The sequence below is a fragment of the Meles meles genome, chromosome 7, assembly GCF_922984935.1.
Source record: "Meles meles chromosome 7, mMelMel3.1 paternal haplotype, whole genome shotgun sequence".
In the NCBI taxonomy this organism is placed as follows: Eukaryota; Metazoa; Chordata; class Mammalia; order Carnivora; family Mustelidae; genus Meles; species Meles meles.
The window spans coordinates 58,376,437-58,395,831 of record NC_060072.1 but is presented as its reverse complement, the minus strand read 5'-3'; positions in this window follow the sequence as shown (position 1 = coordinate 58,395,831).

Genomic DNA, 19,395 nt, shown 5'->3' with positions numbered 1-19,395 from the left:
TGGTGTGAATGTGGCAGAAGAGCTGGGAATCAACTTAGGTCAAAGGTTGCGGACTAGGTAAGGAGGGGGCCACTTGGTGCTGGGGCGGGCGGGCGCTAAGGCTAGATTATTGCAGGTGGGGTGTGCAGGGCAGTCTATGCGAAGGACAGGGAGAGTCTGGCCAGCGTCTCTGGCCCCCCGGCTGTTACTGTCAACACACAGACACTACATTGTTCCCTGAAGGAAAGAGCCTAAGTGCCGAAGAGCTGAAAAAACAGTGTATACCTAAGGACTGGTCCAAGGGACGAACAGGGAGTGAAAGACTTACTTGTTTCTTTCTGCGGGGAAAACTCCACAACCTCTAAGCTGGGAGTGGGCAGCTGGCAGAGGCTGTAAAGCAGGAGTGCATGGCACACCTCTCAGCAACATGAGACTGGTGCACTGTGGGGAGGCCATCCAGCCCATCCTCAGGGCTGCAGGAAACCACCCAGTCTCTTGCTGGAGGCTACAAAATAGTCCTAGGGTAGGCACATCCCAGAAGCCTCCCTTTGATCCTGTGAACCAGTACTCTTGACATTTACAGTCGGGAAATTCTTCCTGATACCCAGTGGAGGTCCTCTGGCCACACAGACTCGTTTCTTCTTACCTGTTGCCCATGGAAATTCGTAACAGCGGCCAATCACCGCCATCTCCAAGCGACACCTCCAACGCTTGCTGGTTGCCCTTGACCTCCTGATCCATCTTTTTTCTTCATACCGCCAGCCCAGCTCGGCAGCCAGCTTATTTCCAAGTCACTCGATTAGCTTTCTTATTTTTCTCTCTTCCCTCTTTCTCAACTTTCCTTCTTTCTTCTTATTTTTTTGTTTAAAATGGAGGATTCTAAACCACTATAGGAATTTGGTAAATGTTAAAAGACAAATTCCTAGGAGCTATATTTTGTTCCACATTGGGTTAATTTGTCAAATATTTTCTTTAAAATATTTCCCCCAATAACTATAGTCAACACTGACCATGTCTTTATAGTGCATTTTGCTGCTTGATGACATGTGATAGCAATTTTATTACACACTGCCTTTTTTTTTTTTTTGCTAATTTTTATCTTTATTGTATTGAATTGAATTGTTCCTTCAGTCTGTGGGTCCCCAAAACTACAGGATAGTTTTGCCTGTCTTCTTCACAGCCAATCTGTTCTTTGTAGCTCTGATGACTCATGACCAAAGAATGGAATTCTTACAGAAAGAAGATATTTCTAAAATTTCTCCTTCATTCACTAAATATCAGATTTAGGATTGTAAAGTGCTTCAATTTCTAGATCTTCTCTATCTTTGAGAGATATCTTCCTAAGATTCTACCTTCATTTCCCCAAGGCCATGTTATTGTTGAAATACCTAGGTATATCTTAACTACTTTTCACTACGGACTTATTTTTTTTTAAGATTTTATTTATTTATTTGACAGAGATCACAAGTAGGCAGAGTGGCAGGCACAGAGAGAGAGAAGAAAGGAAGCAGGCTCCCTGCTGAGCAGAGAGACTGATGCGGGGCTCGATGCCAGGACCCTGGGACCATGACCTGAACTGAACGCAGAGGCTTTAACACATTGAGCCACCCAGGCGCCCCCTGGACTCATTTTTTAAAGTATGAAGAAATTACCATACTTTTCTTTAAAGTGTGAAGGAAGCCATGATGTTCTACAACAGAACTTTGTAAAAGATACTGAAGGACTTGGAAGACTTTAATAGAAGGCATAGGAACAGGGCATGATTCAGAGGAATCCCAGGAAAATTGATGTTTGAGTCTCATCTCTTCCGTGTATGTGGTTTTGTGAACTTGGAAAACACTATCTTTAAATTTCAGTTCATTGAGGATAATAAAATAATTGACAGGATTTTTTTAAGGTCTGAAGTTAATAATACATATGAAATAAAGTCTGTCATTACCTTTATTTTTTTAACTTAATACAACACTGCCTTCTCTGGGTAGTAGCTATTTCTACAGAATACCAGAACTTCTAGAAAAAGAGAGACTTCCCTCAGTAGAGGCCTCACACTTGGGGTTAGAGAAGTATTTGATACAACTATCTTAATGTTTAATTAATTTATTTAAATTTAACTAATAATAAATAAGTTACTTATTTATTAATGATATAACTAATTTAATTAGGTTTTATTATTACTCAGACATGGTGAGATCAACAGATCAGGAGGCAATTGACATTGAAAAGATAGTTTGTTACAGTTTCCAAGAGCAAAGAACGTGTCATACTTTGGGGAACCACCAGGATTTGTCAGGAGGCAGAAAGAGCAAAGGGAAAATATAAATGAGAGCTTTTACTGTGCTTTCTGTGGGAAGGAACAGGCAACACCAGGTAAGCAGGCTTAAGATTGGCTGCTTTGAATAATATCAGCAGGCTCTGGGGCAGAGGAGCTGTCCTTAGTTGCCTGGACACTGGCCCTGGGGTGTTTAGAGCAGGTGCATAGTGGCTCAGAATGTGAAAGCCCTGTGAGAACTTAAAGAAGGTTTTGGGGATATGAGCTCTGGCTTGGTTGGAATTGGCCAGCCTTAGGAAGAGCAATCTCTCCAGGGTCTACAAGGCCCCAGATATCAAGGCATCAGAAACACATGGTTAACATAATACTCTAACACCCATCTGTCATGGGACTCCTCTCCCGACTCACCTAGTTTGCTCCTGCTACAAAGGAAGGCATGCTGTTTTCTTCAGGCCCCTGTTAATACACGTTTTCCTTGGGTGGGTGGGGGTTAGGTGGGTACTAAGTGGTGTATTATGAGGGAACAGTTTACTGATTTGTACTCTCATCCATTTGTTTAAATACTTACTAATCAATTATAAGTGTGCCAAACAAAATTGCCCCCTAAATGAGCAAAGTTAGCCTTGGATGAAGATGCTGTAGAAGGAGGCATTTCGGTTATAGTGACAACAAGGGGCAGCCGGAGGCCATCAGACTGACTGTGGATCACGGGCAGGGAACAACAGAACAGGGAAATCTGGATGAAGAAGAGAGTCACTGTGGAGAGGGATGGACAGGAGGCTGGAAACAAACCACCGAGGTCTCAAAGTTAGGGGAAGAGTAGCCACAAGGAAAATAGTTGACTGCAAAGGGAAAGAGGCTCATTATGGACAAACTATTTCACAATGACTTTGGAACCAGCCCTATTTATTTTACCTTTCTGAAAATACCTGGTTTTCTAAGCAAAGAAAAATAAAACAGGGAGTGGGATGTATTAGACCCACTACAGCACTTTTTTCATTTCGAGAGAAGGGAAAAAAGTGGAAGTAAAAACCTCTTTTTAGTTTGAACCTTTGGAGAACAGGTAGTCTAGAAATCAAACAAACAAATGGATTTTGAAGTCTTACTCATATAAGTTTGAAAGAGAGTGTCCCTCTTTCAAATTATTTCCACAAGAGGCCAGTGTGTCCTTCTTTTCTTTCCATTCTGTCATTGCTCTCATGGGTTTGACAATGAAATGTCTGAGTTACATCGGGAGTAAAGGTAAGGAGGGGAGAGTGAGGACAAGGGGTTAGGTTACTTCTACAGGTTATGAAAAGTGTAAAATCCAGACATTAATGTTTCATTGTCCAGACAGTTTCACTAGTCTTTTTTTAATTGAAGAATAATTGACATACAATATTGTTTCAGTCTCAGGGATACAACATCATGATTTGATATTTAGATACATTATAAAATGGTCACCATGATAATTCTACTTATTATCTGTTATCATACAGAGTTATTACAATATTATTAACTATATTTCCTATGTTGTACCTTACATCCCATGTCTTATTCATTTTCTAACTGGAAGATTATGTCTCGTAATCCCCTTCACCTATCTTGCCCGTCCTTCCCATCTACTCCATCCTTCAGATTTAGAGAAATGAAATTGAATGGTATTTGTTTCTCTCTGCCTGACTTATTTCACTTACCCAAGATCCATTAAGTCTATCCATGCTATTGTAAATTGCAAGATTTCATTCTTTTTTAATGTCTGACTAATATTCCATTATATATACCACATTTTCTTTACCCATTCATCTATCCATGGACAACTGGGCTGCTTCCATATCTTGGCTTCTGCAAATAACATTGCAGTGAATATAGGGGTACATATGTCTTTTCAAATAAGTGCTCTTATTTTCTTCAGATTAATACCTAGAAGTAGAATTGCTAGATTGTAGGGTAACTCTTTTTTTAATTTTCTGAGAAACCACCATTCTGTTTTCCATAGTGGCTACACCAACTTACATTCCCACCAACAATGCACGAAGGTTCCCTTTTCTCCACATCCTCCCCCAACTCTTGTTATTTTGGTTGCACTCAGTCTTAATAGCAGGATTCAATTTCTACATTAGGCCCACTGGTCTTAATATGGGAACATGGTGTTAGCCTAGGCTTGAGGAAGAAAAAATAGACAAGATATGACATAGTTCTAACCGTGGTGATGTAAGAATTTTAAAATTCACAAACATGTTGTGTCAGAGGTTATGTTTCCCAGGAAGAAGACTCTGAGACTAAATTTCCTTGTGGTAAGTTTATTGGAGAGTACTCTTGGGACTGTGGGGAAATGAAGAAAGTACGACTGGGAGGAAAATTTGGGCTATGACATAGTCACAACGAAGGTTCAGATTACCCCATAGGGATATTTAGTGCTGAGGTGTCCTTGCTTGGAGTTGTCTCAGATCGGAGAATGGGGACCAGGCTTTTTTACCCTTATCCTGTTATCTCTCCTTCCTGTTCCTTCCTCCCTCTGGCACATCAACCTTCTTCCTGATAATTACTACCCTGCAGTCCATCCTTTGTAACTTTCCTACCAATTCATGGTCTCTGTCTCTACTTCTTCCTCCATCTTCACCTCATCCGAGAAAGTTGCTCCAGGTCACCACATGGGGCAGAGGTTGAAGCAGGTTGAGTTACACATCAGAGCTGAGCACAAAGGAGTATGGTCAGGGAAGGAAGTATCTGGAAGGAAGTGGTATCTATTGAACAGTGCATTTAACATTGTTGCCCTGTCCTGAAGTCTCCACACTACATCAGGATCAGGAGAATCTCACTGGTCCCAAAGGGCACTCAACCACACTTGGGCAAACATGCCACAGAATGAGTAACTCTCACTCCACCACACTTGGGCAAACATGCCACAGAATGAAGATAGGAAATAATTACTTGTGCTCTAACTCCTTAGACCTGCAGCCTCTCTTGGATTGACTCATTCTGGTCACTCCACATGCTCGTTTCCTTCGACGCCACAAATGATATGCCAGGGCAGGAGAAGGGAAGAGAGGGGAGGACTTCCGGGGTCAACAAGTGGAAATATCGGGCGTTCGCAGCAGGCAGGTAGTTTGTGGGAAGGTATTTACATGATTGGGAAACTATGGCAAACATAAGAATGGTAATGGCCAATAATGTGATGTTGATTTGTAGGATGAGGGCGAAGGGTCAAAGAGCCACTGCTTTCTTGGGGCTGGTGGGTGTTTAGGAAAGACTGGTAGCCAGTGAGGTTAAGGCTGGATATAATTACGGAAGCCAGACCAAGTGTTAAAATGGCAATTTACCAAGGGCTACGGTTTTAGAACTGTCATCAGCTTATGACCTTCTAGTTCTCCTTCCACCTTCTCATTTTCCAATTTGCTAAATTATAGAATATTCAAGTCCACCAGGGTTTCCTGAAGGAGAAAGTTCACCATTTTCCAATCTGTGTGAGTTTAATTATATCTTCGTGTCTTAGCATAATGATTTCTGGAAAGCTCAAGTCACAAAACACAATTTCCACATAGTTCTCAAATGTTTGGTTTTAAGCGCAGTGTTTTCAAGTTCCAAGAAGAGATAGAAATTTCAAGAATAAACGTAAAAGGACTTTGTCGTGAGATAACTAATGAATGAAGGAGGAAAGCTGTGATAACCATCAAGCAGGATCTTAAAAGGGAAGCACTGGGAAGAGGCCATATATTAGTTACAGTTCTTAGTCACCAAACAGAATACAACCCAAACCACAGCAAAGGCTCTTTTGTTTGCAGAGCTAATATTAATTTCTCATGCACCCCTAGGAATTCTTGGCCATGTTTCTGTAAAGGACACATCCCTTAAATAAACAGATTCCAAAAAATCCATCAAGATTAAAGCCTTCATTTTTTTCCCTTAAGAGAGGGCAAGCATCTAAGATTGGAGCAAAGTGGTCATCATTGTAGGAAAGGGAAGAAATGTCAAGGGAATGGGAAATCTAAGGAAAAGGCCATTTCTCTAAGCAACTGTCTCTTCCATCATTTCTCTGCTCTGCGCTTCAGAGACTGTTACAAGGTTTCATTGATTTAAGACATCTAGTCTTTTAGAATGTGTCATAGGAAAATGTCCATGAGAGGAGTCCAGCATGGTATACAGTTCATCCCAAAAAGCCCGATGAAAGGATCTGCCTCTTTAGACAGGGAGAGTTAAATTTTAAAGTAATGGGATCCAAAAAAAAAAAAAAAAAAGTGGCATATGGGTTCCAAATGCCACACATCTCTTCAAAATTAGCCCAATGTGTTGAAGTAAATTAACTAGAAGCATCTTCTGTAAAAATGAATGTAGGAGCACAGGTACCTGCCAGTGTTTATGTATCGTACAACTTCTCTAAATCAAACTAACGGAGGAATGAGGGGAGAGTGTGGCCCTACTCCTAGGAAAACTGAAACAGTTCCGACTTCTCCATTAAATTTAGCATGTCCCCTTGGGACGTCCCTGTGTCTCATTTTTCCCTTTCCCATCATTTTCCCCCACTTTCCCAATCCCATTAACATGTGAAGTGGAGTTAATTTTAACTTTCTGTCTCCTTGCAAATAGAGAGCAAAGATAACATGAAGTGAGGAATGGGGAGGCGTTCTGATTTGTAAAAATACACACTGACTCTGGCCTGGACCCAGAAACTCTTGTGAGCAAGCGCGCTACAAGCCCTCCATGCACACCTGCATGGGACGCTGAAGCACCACTAAGGATAGCCCCACAGGGCTGAGGAGATGGGAGGAAGCTAGACAACCGCCCACACAGTGTATCCGTTAATACAGTCCACTCTGGATTTCTGCTCACACGTGTGCCAGCTGAACTGTCTCCACATTCATCTTCCCAACACAGAAGAGCCAAAATGGAATCTCCTCGTTTGCAGGAACCATCCAGTAGTGTAGCGACGCCCTGTTCTAATCTAACGCTATTGGGGGATGGGAGGCCATCTGACGCCTCAGAGTCTCCGTGTCCTCCATCACAAAAAAAGTTATGAAGAAAATGGCCATAGAGTTTCTTTTCAACTCCAGTACTTACGGTTTTGAAAATTGGAGGAAAAGAAGGGCAGAACTGACCAGTTCATGTCCTGGGCACCAGGCCAGACATTCTACCTCGCCATTGTCTCCTCATAATGAAAATAACTTTGGTTCAGTTAAGGCCAATGCAGCCTCAATCTCCCACTGGTTTGAAAAATCAGTCACTAGACTCAACTCAAAAGCAGCTGATTCTATTTCTGTCTGACTTTCGGTGCCAAAGCTCAACCCCCAGTTTGTTTGGTTTTAATAAATTTATTCTGTTGTTGCGGACATTGTGTAAAATGGAAAAAAACAAGTCTAGACTGGATTGAGTTCAGGAAGTTAGGGGAGGGTCTCTTTATTAAAAATAAACATCCTCTTTCTTGTTTCTTTTTCACTCTTTTCTCACAAATCTGCTCCCAAAGCTTTTGGAATCCGGGCTTCACTGCGTGATTATTGCCCCAGATCCCTGAAGAACCCCTGACTGCTTCATGAATAAGAACTCCAAGAATACAAAAAGGTCTTAAGGGAAGTTAACAGTAATAAAATTTGGACAGGACAAAAAATTAATTAAGTGAGCGCTGGTAGAATCTTTTATCTTCCTTTTATAAAAGCTGGCACATTAATCCCAGTGAGTGAGACCCATTTTTATCTTCATCTCCCATTCTGTCTTTTTGGCACTCACTAGCCTTCTAGCTTTAACTAAGGATGCTGGTCTTTATCATTTCCTGTCCCAAGTTCTATCGTGAGATCCAGGATTGCGTTCAGCCCCTTCTTTTCCACCTTTTAGGGGTTTTCCTTTCCTTGTGAGTCTGTCTCTTCCTTTTCTCCCCATGAATTTTGTGAAGTGTTATTAAAATACAGGGGTTTATGATTAGTGAGGTTCACAAGTGACCTGCAAAAGACATCATACTAATAATTATTTCTTTAAAAAAAAAACAAATAAAGACTTTATTTGTCAGAGAGAAAGAAAGAGAGAGTGGCAGGCAGAGGGAGAACCATGTTCCCCAATGAGCAAGGAGCCCAACATGGGACTCGACCCCAGGACCCTGGGATCATGACCTGAGCCAAAGGCAGACACCTAACTGACTGAGCCACCCAGGAGTCCCACTAATAATTATTTGTAGTTCTTCAACAAACATTGGGAAGGGCCTTGTAGAAGGCAATATATCCTGGTCGTTAAGCACACAGGCTCTGGGGCCAGACAGTGTGATTCTACCGTGTATTAACTGTGTGTGTGTTTACGAGTTTCCTAATTCCTCGGTGTCTCAGTTCCTACAGTTCAAAATGGGAATGATAACAGACTAACATCATAGGTTTATTGTGAAGAGCAAATGAAATAGCACATGTTGAGGACTTGGAGCACGTCTCAGCACAGAGCAAGCATCAATTCTGATCCCTGAGGAATACCCCAAGTGGGCAGACACACACTTCACAAGCTTTCTTTGCTTTTCCTCCAACCCACCCCCTCCTAGTTTGTACTAAGGTACTAGGTATTCATTCCACACAGAATATCCACTGTACCTTCCCTGGTTGGCAGTCCCTTGTTAGCCACCTAGGGCCACACTCAGATGGATCTTTCTGGAGGTCCCCTTGGGCCTAAGGGCTCCCTGAGTACATGATACCGGGGTGTATCACCTAAGACAGCAGTGATCATATCTTATTGCCACTATTATTGACATACATGTCTAACTTTCTTTTAAAAACATATAGCATAAGTACACCTGGGTGGCACAAGTCAGTTAAGGGCCAGACTCTTGGTTTCAGCTCAGTTCATGGTCTCAGGTTGTGGGATGAGCCCTGAGTCAGTCTCCACATCCAGCATGGAGTCTGCTTGAGATTCTTTCCCCCTCTCCCTCTGCCCCTCCTGCTCGTGCTCTCTCTCTCAAATAAATAAAAAAGTAAATAAGCATATAGCACACACGGAGAAGTCATTACGAAGTTTAGCTATCTCTTGGATTCATCCAAAAACCTGTTGTCAATCGTTTCTTTCCACCACATCTACGCTAATCTGAAAATGCATGAGCATGTGACAGTGACCAGTCAGAAAGAGACTGCACAGAGTTTGTCTTTTTAGTGTAGAAAACTAAGCTGCCTCCAAGAATAAATTAGCTGGAACTTATTGATTTTCTTCTCTTAGAAAATCTCTCTCTCTCTCTCTCTCTCCCTATATATATATATATATATATATATATATATATATATATTTCCTCCACCCCCTATCCTCCTGAGGAAGACCATACAAATTAGCCCCTGCTGGACAAATTAACTTTTTGGAATGTAGCTATTTACCTAAGAGCTTTTGGAAAATTATACATATAAATTAGATATTTTACTGATGGAAAATTAAATTAGGGAAGTGGGAGGAAGTGTTGAAGTATAATATAAGAAAACTTTTTTTTTTTTGAAGTAAATGTTTGTGGACAAGAAAAAGGAAAAAGAACAAGCAAAGGCCAAAAAACAAAAAAAGAAAAGAAAAGAAAGAGAAAAATGAAAACCAAAAAAGAAAAATGACATTGGAGGTTTTCCCATGTGAAATGAGGAGGCACAAAATGCGGTCCTCTTCTGCTTCTCTATCTATCTATCTATCTATCTATCTATCATTTTTTTCTCTCTCTCTGGTTCCTGTGTCTCCTGGCTTGATAGATGACCACAGAAGCCCTAGGAGAAGGGTCACATAAACTCTGTAACCAACAACTCAGGTTAACCAATTCAACAGATATTCAAAGGCAGTCTGGAATAATGGAAAACTCAAATCTGAATTTTGGTCTCAGGTCCAGCATTTACTCGTTCTTTGAGGAGGTTAGACTTTCCAAACCCAGAATGGGGATAGCATGCATATCTGGGAGGGTTTTTATGAAAATTAGAAATAATATAGGTGAAGTATCTCAAATATACTAAATAACAAGTATTATTGTTGTTGTTATTGTTATTATTATTATTATTATTACTAAGTAATCTCTACACCCAATGTGGGACTCAAACCCCTGTCTGCAAGATCAAGAGTCTCATGCTCAAAAAAAAAAAGAAAGAAAGAAAGTGTCACATGTTGTACAAACTGAGCCAGTCACGCACCCCTATTATCATTATTATTACAAAGTATATAAAGCAATATAAGTAAAACATGATTCTTACTCTCAGAAATGTTTATAAGCAATAAAACCAGAAAAAAATTTCAGAAAAACTTTCTGAAAATATTGAGGAAATGAGAGCAAAATGCTTAAAGACACATAAAAGGTTGCAAAATTTACCCCCCAAAACAAATATACTGCAATGACTTGGCATTTTTATTGGGAAATAGATTTTTGCCTGCTTATTCTCAGGCTAATTAAATACTGTATCAGTGATCACATGCCACATAGGACTTGGCCTGGTCCAAAGGAAACAGACAAGATTTAGATAGACAGAGGGAGAGGAAAGCATTCTAAAAGACAGGAGTGGTGTGCAGCAAAGGGACACAGGTGTCTGAGATGATCCTGGGCCTTCAAACACAGCCCAGCCGCCGTGGGAGAAAATGTGCCACCCTTGCTTTATTCAGAGTTCCATTCTGGAACTTTTTTTTTTACTCTCATATCCTTGCCCAACGCTCAGAGACCTGCTGCTGATCTCTTGACTCGTTGCTACATTTCCATATACAGCCCAGAACTCTACCCTGGGACACATTTAACATTATTCCTAGGGTTCTATCCCATGCCTTCCCTTTCCGTGATAGTAACTTGAACTTGACCAATAAATAACATCTCTTTCTTGTCTATCCAGATGATTACTCAGCCTGATCCCATGAGGCTATTACAGCCAGGATTCATGCCAACTATTTGGTCCCCAGCGAGGGAATGGAAAAAGACATGGAAAATACAAGATATTTGCAAATTAATTTGACTGAGGCAGAGCATTTAGGAAGAAGAGTGGGTAAAAACATTGGCAAAATCTTTTACAGGATTATAGAGTTCTTTCCACATTGCCTCTCTCATAAAACACTTCTTGCTTGCCAAATTATATTAGCTGAGAAGGCCCATGGCCCACCAAAGGCTAAGTGACAGACTGAAACTTTGGGTCTTAGGTTATGCCAGGTCACTTAAACCATGTAGCCAAAGTCACCCTCTCCAGAGAGGGAAGGGCTTTCTCTTGTCTTCTTACAGAGGAGTATTTATGGTCATAGTCATGTTTTTTTTTTACAACAAACCCAATAATAAGCCATCATTTAAAAAATGATTTAGCAATATTTTAGTGTGACTTGGTCAAACAACAAATATGTATTGAACGCCTACTCTGAGCAAATCATCCCGATGAACTTGTGTGTTTAAACCCTCTCTGTGTAACTCTATTTGTTGACATTGTACAATATATTTATTGTTTGGCTTTATTACTATAACCCGTGAAGGAGATAGGAAATAGTGAGCAAAAGGATTTGACAGGATTTATCTCCTTCATTCATTCCTGGGTAATAAGCACCTTGTTCTGTGGAGGAGAGCAGCTGGGAACACATTTAGGGAGAGAGATATTTTTCTCTTATTTTGAAAAATAAATGTGTTTCCTTTATATGGGCTAATGACTCCCAAATTTGCACTTCCTATTCAGATCAGATACTGAACACCAACTACATGCTCTACATTTCTATTAGAGATCACAGAAAGATATCAACTCATTTTCATTTCACTTTAAGACTGTGAACTGCTTTAGATCAGCAACCCTGCATAATCCAGAAACAAAGGACCCAGTGCTTTTGTGTCACACTTTACCTCTACATTTACTGGTTCAACATTACCTTCTAAGCAACTTTATATCTCTCCTTTCCTTCTTTTCAATGGAATCTTAGATTAAGCTACCATCACCCAGCACTGGGCTATGACAACGGCCCCCACACTGTTCTTCCTACATTACCTCTTGCCCCTTTTCAATCCATTCCCTATACGGCAGCCAGAGTCGTGTTTTTCAAACAATATTTTATTATGTCTCCCTCCTCCTTCTTAAAGTTCTTCAGGGGTGGTTTTCAATTAGCTTTAAAACTTAAACATTTAGGGGGCCCCTGGATGGCACAGTGGGTTAAATGTCCAACTCTTGGTTTTGGCTCAGGTTGTGATCTCAGGGTCGTGGAATCGAGCCCCACATCAGGCTCTGTTTTCAGCAAGGTGCCTGCTTGAGATTCTCTCTCCCTCTCCCTCTGCCTCTCCCCATCATGTGCTCTCTCTCAAATAAATAAATAAATCTTAAAAAAAAATTTTTTAAATGTTAGATCTTTGGTATTTTCATATAGTCCTGCCTAATTCCCAAGTCTTGTGGTTTTGGTTTTTGTTTTTTTTTTCAGTTTTATTGAGGTATGATTGACAAATAAAAATTGTATATATTTGGGCTGTATAATGTGCTTTTAACTTGTCCAAGATGATGACTTAAATGTACATTGTGAAATGATTACCACAGTCAATTAACATATCTATAACCTTACATAGCTACCTTTGTGTGTGTGTGTGTATGTGTGTGTGTGCCGTGAGAACACTTGAGATCTTGTGTCTTTGAACACATAAAGCCTCATTCTACCTTACAATGTATACAGTGACAGTACCTCAGTTTTTCTCCTCCTGTTTTTAACACCACCTTTATAAATTTAACTCTTATTTATACCTCGAATTGCAGACCAAACATTCTCCTTCAAGCAATTTTTTCCTAACCTCCTAAATCAAGTCTGGATCCATTTGTCACATACTTTCCTAATTGAAGTATTTTTCCTTCACAATATTTATTAAAGTTTATAATTATGCATTTCCTGATTATCTGGTTCAACAAGACTACATGCCCCACAGGGTAGGGACATTAGCATAGCCCCACACTGCGATAAGCATGTGTTAGGAGTAGACGGGGTGAGCTAACCCAAAGGAACATTCAATATAAAGCAGTGAGCCGCAGATCATGCTGTAAACAGGTGTAAACCCTCAAAGTCATCCTATAATCCTTCCATTTCTTCTTAGCACTTACCACTAGCTCCTATGAAATTATTAACTTACTTTTTATTAGTTCACTGTTTGTTCCCTCTGCTACCAGGACCGACACATAGTATCAGCTTGATGAATAAATGGTTTGAAAAATGAATGAAAGTGAATGTCACATTAAAACGAAAAATAAAAAAATGCATGAATCAATTCAAAGGAAATAACTCATGCCATAAAAATGAATTTGTACCCCAGGGAAGAAGGAAATTATGTCTATAATTAGAAGTCAGTATAAATGTGTGAGGGTGGTCAGTATCTAAGAGTAACATGTATGACTGAGAGTGGGAACGAACGCTGAGAGAGGTAGTCATGGAGAGAGCAGCAGGTGTGGTCACATGATTACAGTCGTTGAATGCATCTCTGTAAAACCTCTGTTTATGGGATTTTTTGTTTGTTTATATATGTATGTATTTATTTATTTAAGAAAGAAAGAGAGAGAATAAGTGGGGGGCGGGGAGGGGCAGAGGGAGAAGAAGTCTTCCTGAAGCCGACTCCTCACTGAGCTGGGAACCCCTCCCAGGCCCAGTCCCAGGACCCTGAGACCATGACCTGAGCTAAAATCAAGAGTCAGGGGTGCCTGGGTGGCTCAGTGGTTTAAGCCTCTGCCTTCAGCTCAGGTCATGATCCCAGAGTCCTGGGATCGAGTCCCGCATCGGGCTCTCTGCTCGGCAGGGAGCCTGCTTCCTCCTCTCTCTCTCTCTCTCTCTGCCTGCCTCTCTGCCTACTTGTGATCTCTCTCTGTCAAATAAAAAAAAAAAAAAATTTAAAAAAAAAAAAAAAGAGTCAGCCGCTCAGCCCCCTGAACCACCCAGGTGGCCTGTCATTGCTATTTTAATAAGGGGTAAAACGAACAATGAGCAGACAGAAGAAGCAGCTGATGAATCTTGTATTCACCCCCATGTAACCTCTTCCGTGAAGAATGAGCCTTAAATATTGGTTCTACCCTCTTTATATATTCTAAGCAGCTGAAATCGTGAAACCCCACTATGGCAGACCTATGAACTAGGAGAAAGTTGAGGTCGTTATTCCAGGCTTGGTTGAGTTTGGGGGATTTTCAGAGGCTAGAAAAATGAGAAGTACAGACTGACCAAGGTGACTCATGCCAATGAGTAATTCATTCTTTCCACTGAGAAGTGTTCAAAACAAAGCAAAACACCTTCCTTGTTCTGGAATCCGAAGTAGGAAGTGTAGTGTCTGTGCCCTGGCACAGGCTGAACCTGGCTAACTCCTGAGGAGGTTTTACTGTCTCAAAATGCAGGAATGCCTACATTTTTGCTACTGTTACATTTGAGTGACTACCTAAGCCATTTTACGTTCTGGGTTGTTTTGAGAACTGTAGCAGTTACATCTTTGTATCAAAAGGAGCCAACATCAAGCACCATGTATAGCACACAGTTAATATGCAATAAATGCTGTTGGATAAATGAGTCAATAAAGGGCCAGAAAGAAATTCATCCAGCAGCACAGAGAGATTACATGAGTGGTTGTTGGTATCTGTGTATTTAAAAAAAAAAAAAAAAAAGTCTCCCATGAGAAATCAAAAAGTTAGGCTTACTCTGAAGATGGGTTTGAATTCTAAATATATACCAATTTTGTATTCAAGAACTCTCAAGTTGATAAATTAGCACAAAATTCTGCCCCCTTGGGCACTTGCATAAAAAGCAGAACAATTCTGGACAATCTAATGACTTGGTTGTTTAGGATTCCCACAAATAGCATCCTAACTAAGATAAACTCATTATCCAGAGATATGAGAGAACTCATCAACATAAAAAATCAAGAAGAGAAAATTAGTGAATAGGAAAAATATTTTAGCAAACTACTCAGAATTCGGTATGAAAGAGTATTAGGACACATGGAGGATAAAATGAGAAGGTCCAACACAAATTAGTAAAAGCTAAAGAAAGAGGTGTTAAAGAAAGCGTGGCAGAGGCAATATTTGAAGAAATACTGTCTTTGAAAATGCATGAATGGAAGAAAGACATGAATTCATCACATTACAGAAGCACAGTCCTGAGCCATGTAAATAGAAACCTAGCCACAGTTACCCATATCCTAGCAAAACATGGAACACCAAAGAATTACGAGAAAAAAATCTTAAAATCACTAAAGAGAGATGGCAACTGTTAGACCGACCTCAGATTTTACAACGTCAGAAGCAGCCAGAAGATAATGGAAAAACATTTTGAAAGTACTAAGGAAAGCAAATTTCAAAGTAAAATTTTTATTTCTAAGTAAACTGTCACTTCAGAGGAAGGACAAAATAAATATATTTTTAGATTGATTTTATTTATTTATTTATTTATTTGCAAACGGGGTGGGGGTGGGGGGAGCAGAGAGAGAGGAACAAGTAGGCTCCACACGGGGCTCCAACTTATGACCCCAAGATCATGACCTGAGTTGAAATCAAGAGTCAATCATTTAAGCAACTGAGCCATCCAGGTGCCCCAAAATAAATATATTTTAAACAAACACTGTAACTTGTTATTAATGGATTTACTTCAGAAAACGCTACAAAGAGAAGAAACTAAACATAAGGGGTTTTGCAAACAAGTGTGTAAATCAAAACAAACAATAGCTGTATAGCACTTAATGGTAGCAGTGATTAATAGTGAGATAACTTAATAATCAAGGAAAGTAGAGTAATTTAATAAGGCCAACATTAGAAAATCTATTATTGTAACTCACCATAGTGAGAGATTAATGGGGAGAAAAACAGTGATATTACAACAGATGAAAAAACATTAGATATAATTTAACACCCCCTTGGTTTTAAAAATAATAACTCTTAGAAGATTAAGACTAAAAAAGAATATTTTTCTCCTGATAAAGGATACTCATTAAAAAAAATCTATAAATGTATCACATTATAATCAAGGGCAACACAAAAATCATCTCCTTTCAAGTTAAGAACAAGATAAGGATACCTGCTGTCTACCTTATTCCTACCAATGCAATAAAACAAACAAAAAAATCTAAAATATATTTTTGAAAAGAATATACAAAACAGCATTATCGATATTTACTGTTTATATATTTTCCTACACAGAAAATTAAAGGAATCTACAGAAAAAAATTTTTTCAATTAATATGGGAGTTCTATATGATTACCAATTTATAAACTACAGGTTTATAAAAATCCTCAGTGTTCCTAAACACACCAGCAGAGATTATATATAAATGTAATTTTTAAAATTCCACCCACAAAAACACTGAAAGTCATAATAAATCAAAAGATGTGCAAGATCTTTGCATAAAAAATGTAAAATTTTGATGATGAATATAAAGCAACTAAAGAAATTTTAAAATTTTAAAACATGTCATGGTCATGGGTGGAGAGATTCAATTTTCTAAAGATGTCATTTCTTCCCAAATCCCTCAATAAATGTAATTCCAAGAAAAAAATCAAGAAGATTTTAAATAAAATTTGGCAAGCTAATCAAAAAAACATAGAAGCCAAAAGCAAAGCATAGCCAAAATAATTTTAAGGAAAGGGGAAAACTTAGTCTTCCAGATAGCAAAATACTAGATGTCTTGGGAATTTAGATTTGCTATGGCACAGGGAAAACAACTATCGAACAGAATACAGAAACTAGAAACAGTTCCTCTTTAATGGAAGCTTAAGAACATTGCAAATCAATGAGGAAAGGATGACCTATTACATAAAAGGAACCAGAACAAAAATATTTCTGATGGATTAAAGATCTAAATATGCCTCCAATCAGAAAGGATGAATACCCAATTTTTGTATCAACATGGATGGGACTGGAGGAGATTATGCTGAGTGAAATAAGTCAAGCAGAGAGAGTCAGTTATCATATGGTTTCACTTACTTGTGGAGCATAAGGAATAATACAAAGGACATTGGGAGATGGAGAGAAGAAGTGAATTGGGGGAAATTGAAGGGGGAGACAAACCATGAGAGACTGTGGACTCTGAGAAACAGACAGGGTTTTGGAGGGGAGGGTGGTGGGGGGTTGGGTGAGCCTGGTGGTGGGTATTAAGGAGGGCACTTATTGCATGGAGCACTGGATGTGGTGCATACACAATTAATTATGAATCACTAAAAAAAATTAATTTAATTTAAAAAAGATCAAAGTGTGAAAAATAAAAAGTAAAATTTTTGAGAGATTATCTTTATGACATCTCAAAATTTACAACTGGAATTTGTATTGGGATTGCATTGCGTTTATAGGTTAAGTTCAGGAAAATTGATATGTTTATGGTGGGAAATCCTCCAATCCACAGGCGTGGAAGTTACATCTATCTATTTAGATTATCTTCCAATCACTCTGGCTGGAGTCTTAGAGTTTTCTTCACAGAGAGTCTATGTGTTCTTAGTTAACTCAAAGATATGCAACAGTTCTTGTTGGTATTGTGAAATGTATTCTATTTTCATCATTTTTTTCAGTTATTGCTGATGTAAAGAAATGGTACTTTCTCAATTGATCTTTTACAGGCAAGTTTGTTAAACTCTCACTGATTCTAATAATTTGTTGGATGGATGATTATTTTTGTGTTTTTTAGATAATATTGTCTCAAAACAAGGTTATTTATCTTTCTCTTCCCTTTCAGTCCTTGTTTTACTTCTTTTCTCTCTATATAACCCTGGTCAGGCCTTCCAGTCCTATGATAAATAATAGTGATAACAGTAAACGTGTTTTTCTTATCCCTAGTTTTAAAGGAAATGCTTTTTTTTTTAAAAGATTTTATTCATTTATTTGACAGAGATCACAAGTAGGCAGAGAGGCGGGCAGAGAGAGAAGCGGAAGCAGGATCCCCTGCTGAGCAGAGAGCCCGATGTGGGGCTCGATCCCAGGACCCTGGGATTGGGATCATGACCTGAGCCGAAGGCAGAGGCCCTAACCCACTGAGCCACCCAGGCACCCCAAGGAAATGCATTTTAACTTTCTCCATTAAGAAGAAAGTTTGCGGGCGCCTGGGTGGCTCAGTGGTTTAGGCCGCTGCCTTCGGCTCAGGTCATGATCTCAGGGTCCTGGGATCGAGTCCCGCTTCCGGCTCTCTGCTCGGCAGGGAGCCTGCTTCCCTCTCACTGTCTCTGCCTGCCTCTCTGCCTACTTGTATCTCTCTCTGTCAAATAAATAAATAAAATCTTTAAAAAAAAAAAAAAGAAGAAGAAGAAAGTTTGCTGTGAGTTTTTGGCATACGACTTTACCAATTTAAGGAATTTCCTATCTATCTCTAATTTGGAGATATATATATTTAGATGTAAAATTTATATTATATTTGTATTTCAAAATATATAAACACAAAACTAATGCATAAAATACATATAAAATTAAAAGATATACATCACCAGCTGCTTTTTCTCCATCTATTGGGACAATGACACAGTTTTTGTCTTTTGAGCTATTATTATGATGAATAAAACTGATATATTTTCTAATGTTAAAAATGCTTGCTTGTACTTGCATTTGTAAGTACAAACCTACTTGATCAGTATGTAGACTTTGTAATATCTTTCAGACTATGTTAACTACTATTTTATTTAGGATTCTAGTATCCACATTCATAAAAATAGGTCTGATAATGATTTCTTTAGTAGTTTTTATCCGGTTTTACAACAAAGAGTTCACTCGTCTCATAAATGAGCTACATATCTTTAACATTTTTAACAACTTATACAATATAGAAATGACTTTTCAAAGGATTTGTATGTCTGAACTAGAAAGCCATCTGCCCAGGGAGTATTTTGGAGGAGAGGTATTTTGTTGCCATTTTTATTTCTTTGACGTTTAATGATCTGTTCAAATTTTCTATTTCTTCTTCTGCCAGTTTTGAGTTTACTACTTTTTTTTTTAAAGATTATTTATTTATTTATTTATTTATTTATTTATTTGACAGAGAGAATAAGCAGGGGGAGCAGGAGAGGGAGAAGTAGGCTCCCCACTGAGCAGAGAGTCCCATCTGAGGCTGGATCCCAGGATGCCAAGATCATGACCTGAGCTGAAGGCAGACTCTTAACGGACTGAGCCACCCAGGTGCCCCTGGGTTTACTACTTTTGCTTTCGCAGAGATATTTCTCTTATTTATTTATCTTTCGAACAGTAAGTTTATATACATATCTACTACATTACATTTTGTTGTGTGTTTCACCGATTTTTTTATTGTATCTTTATTACTTTGT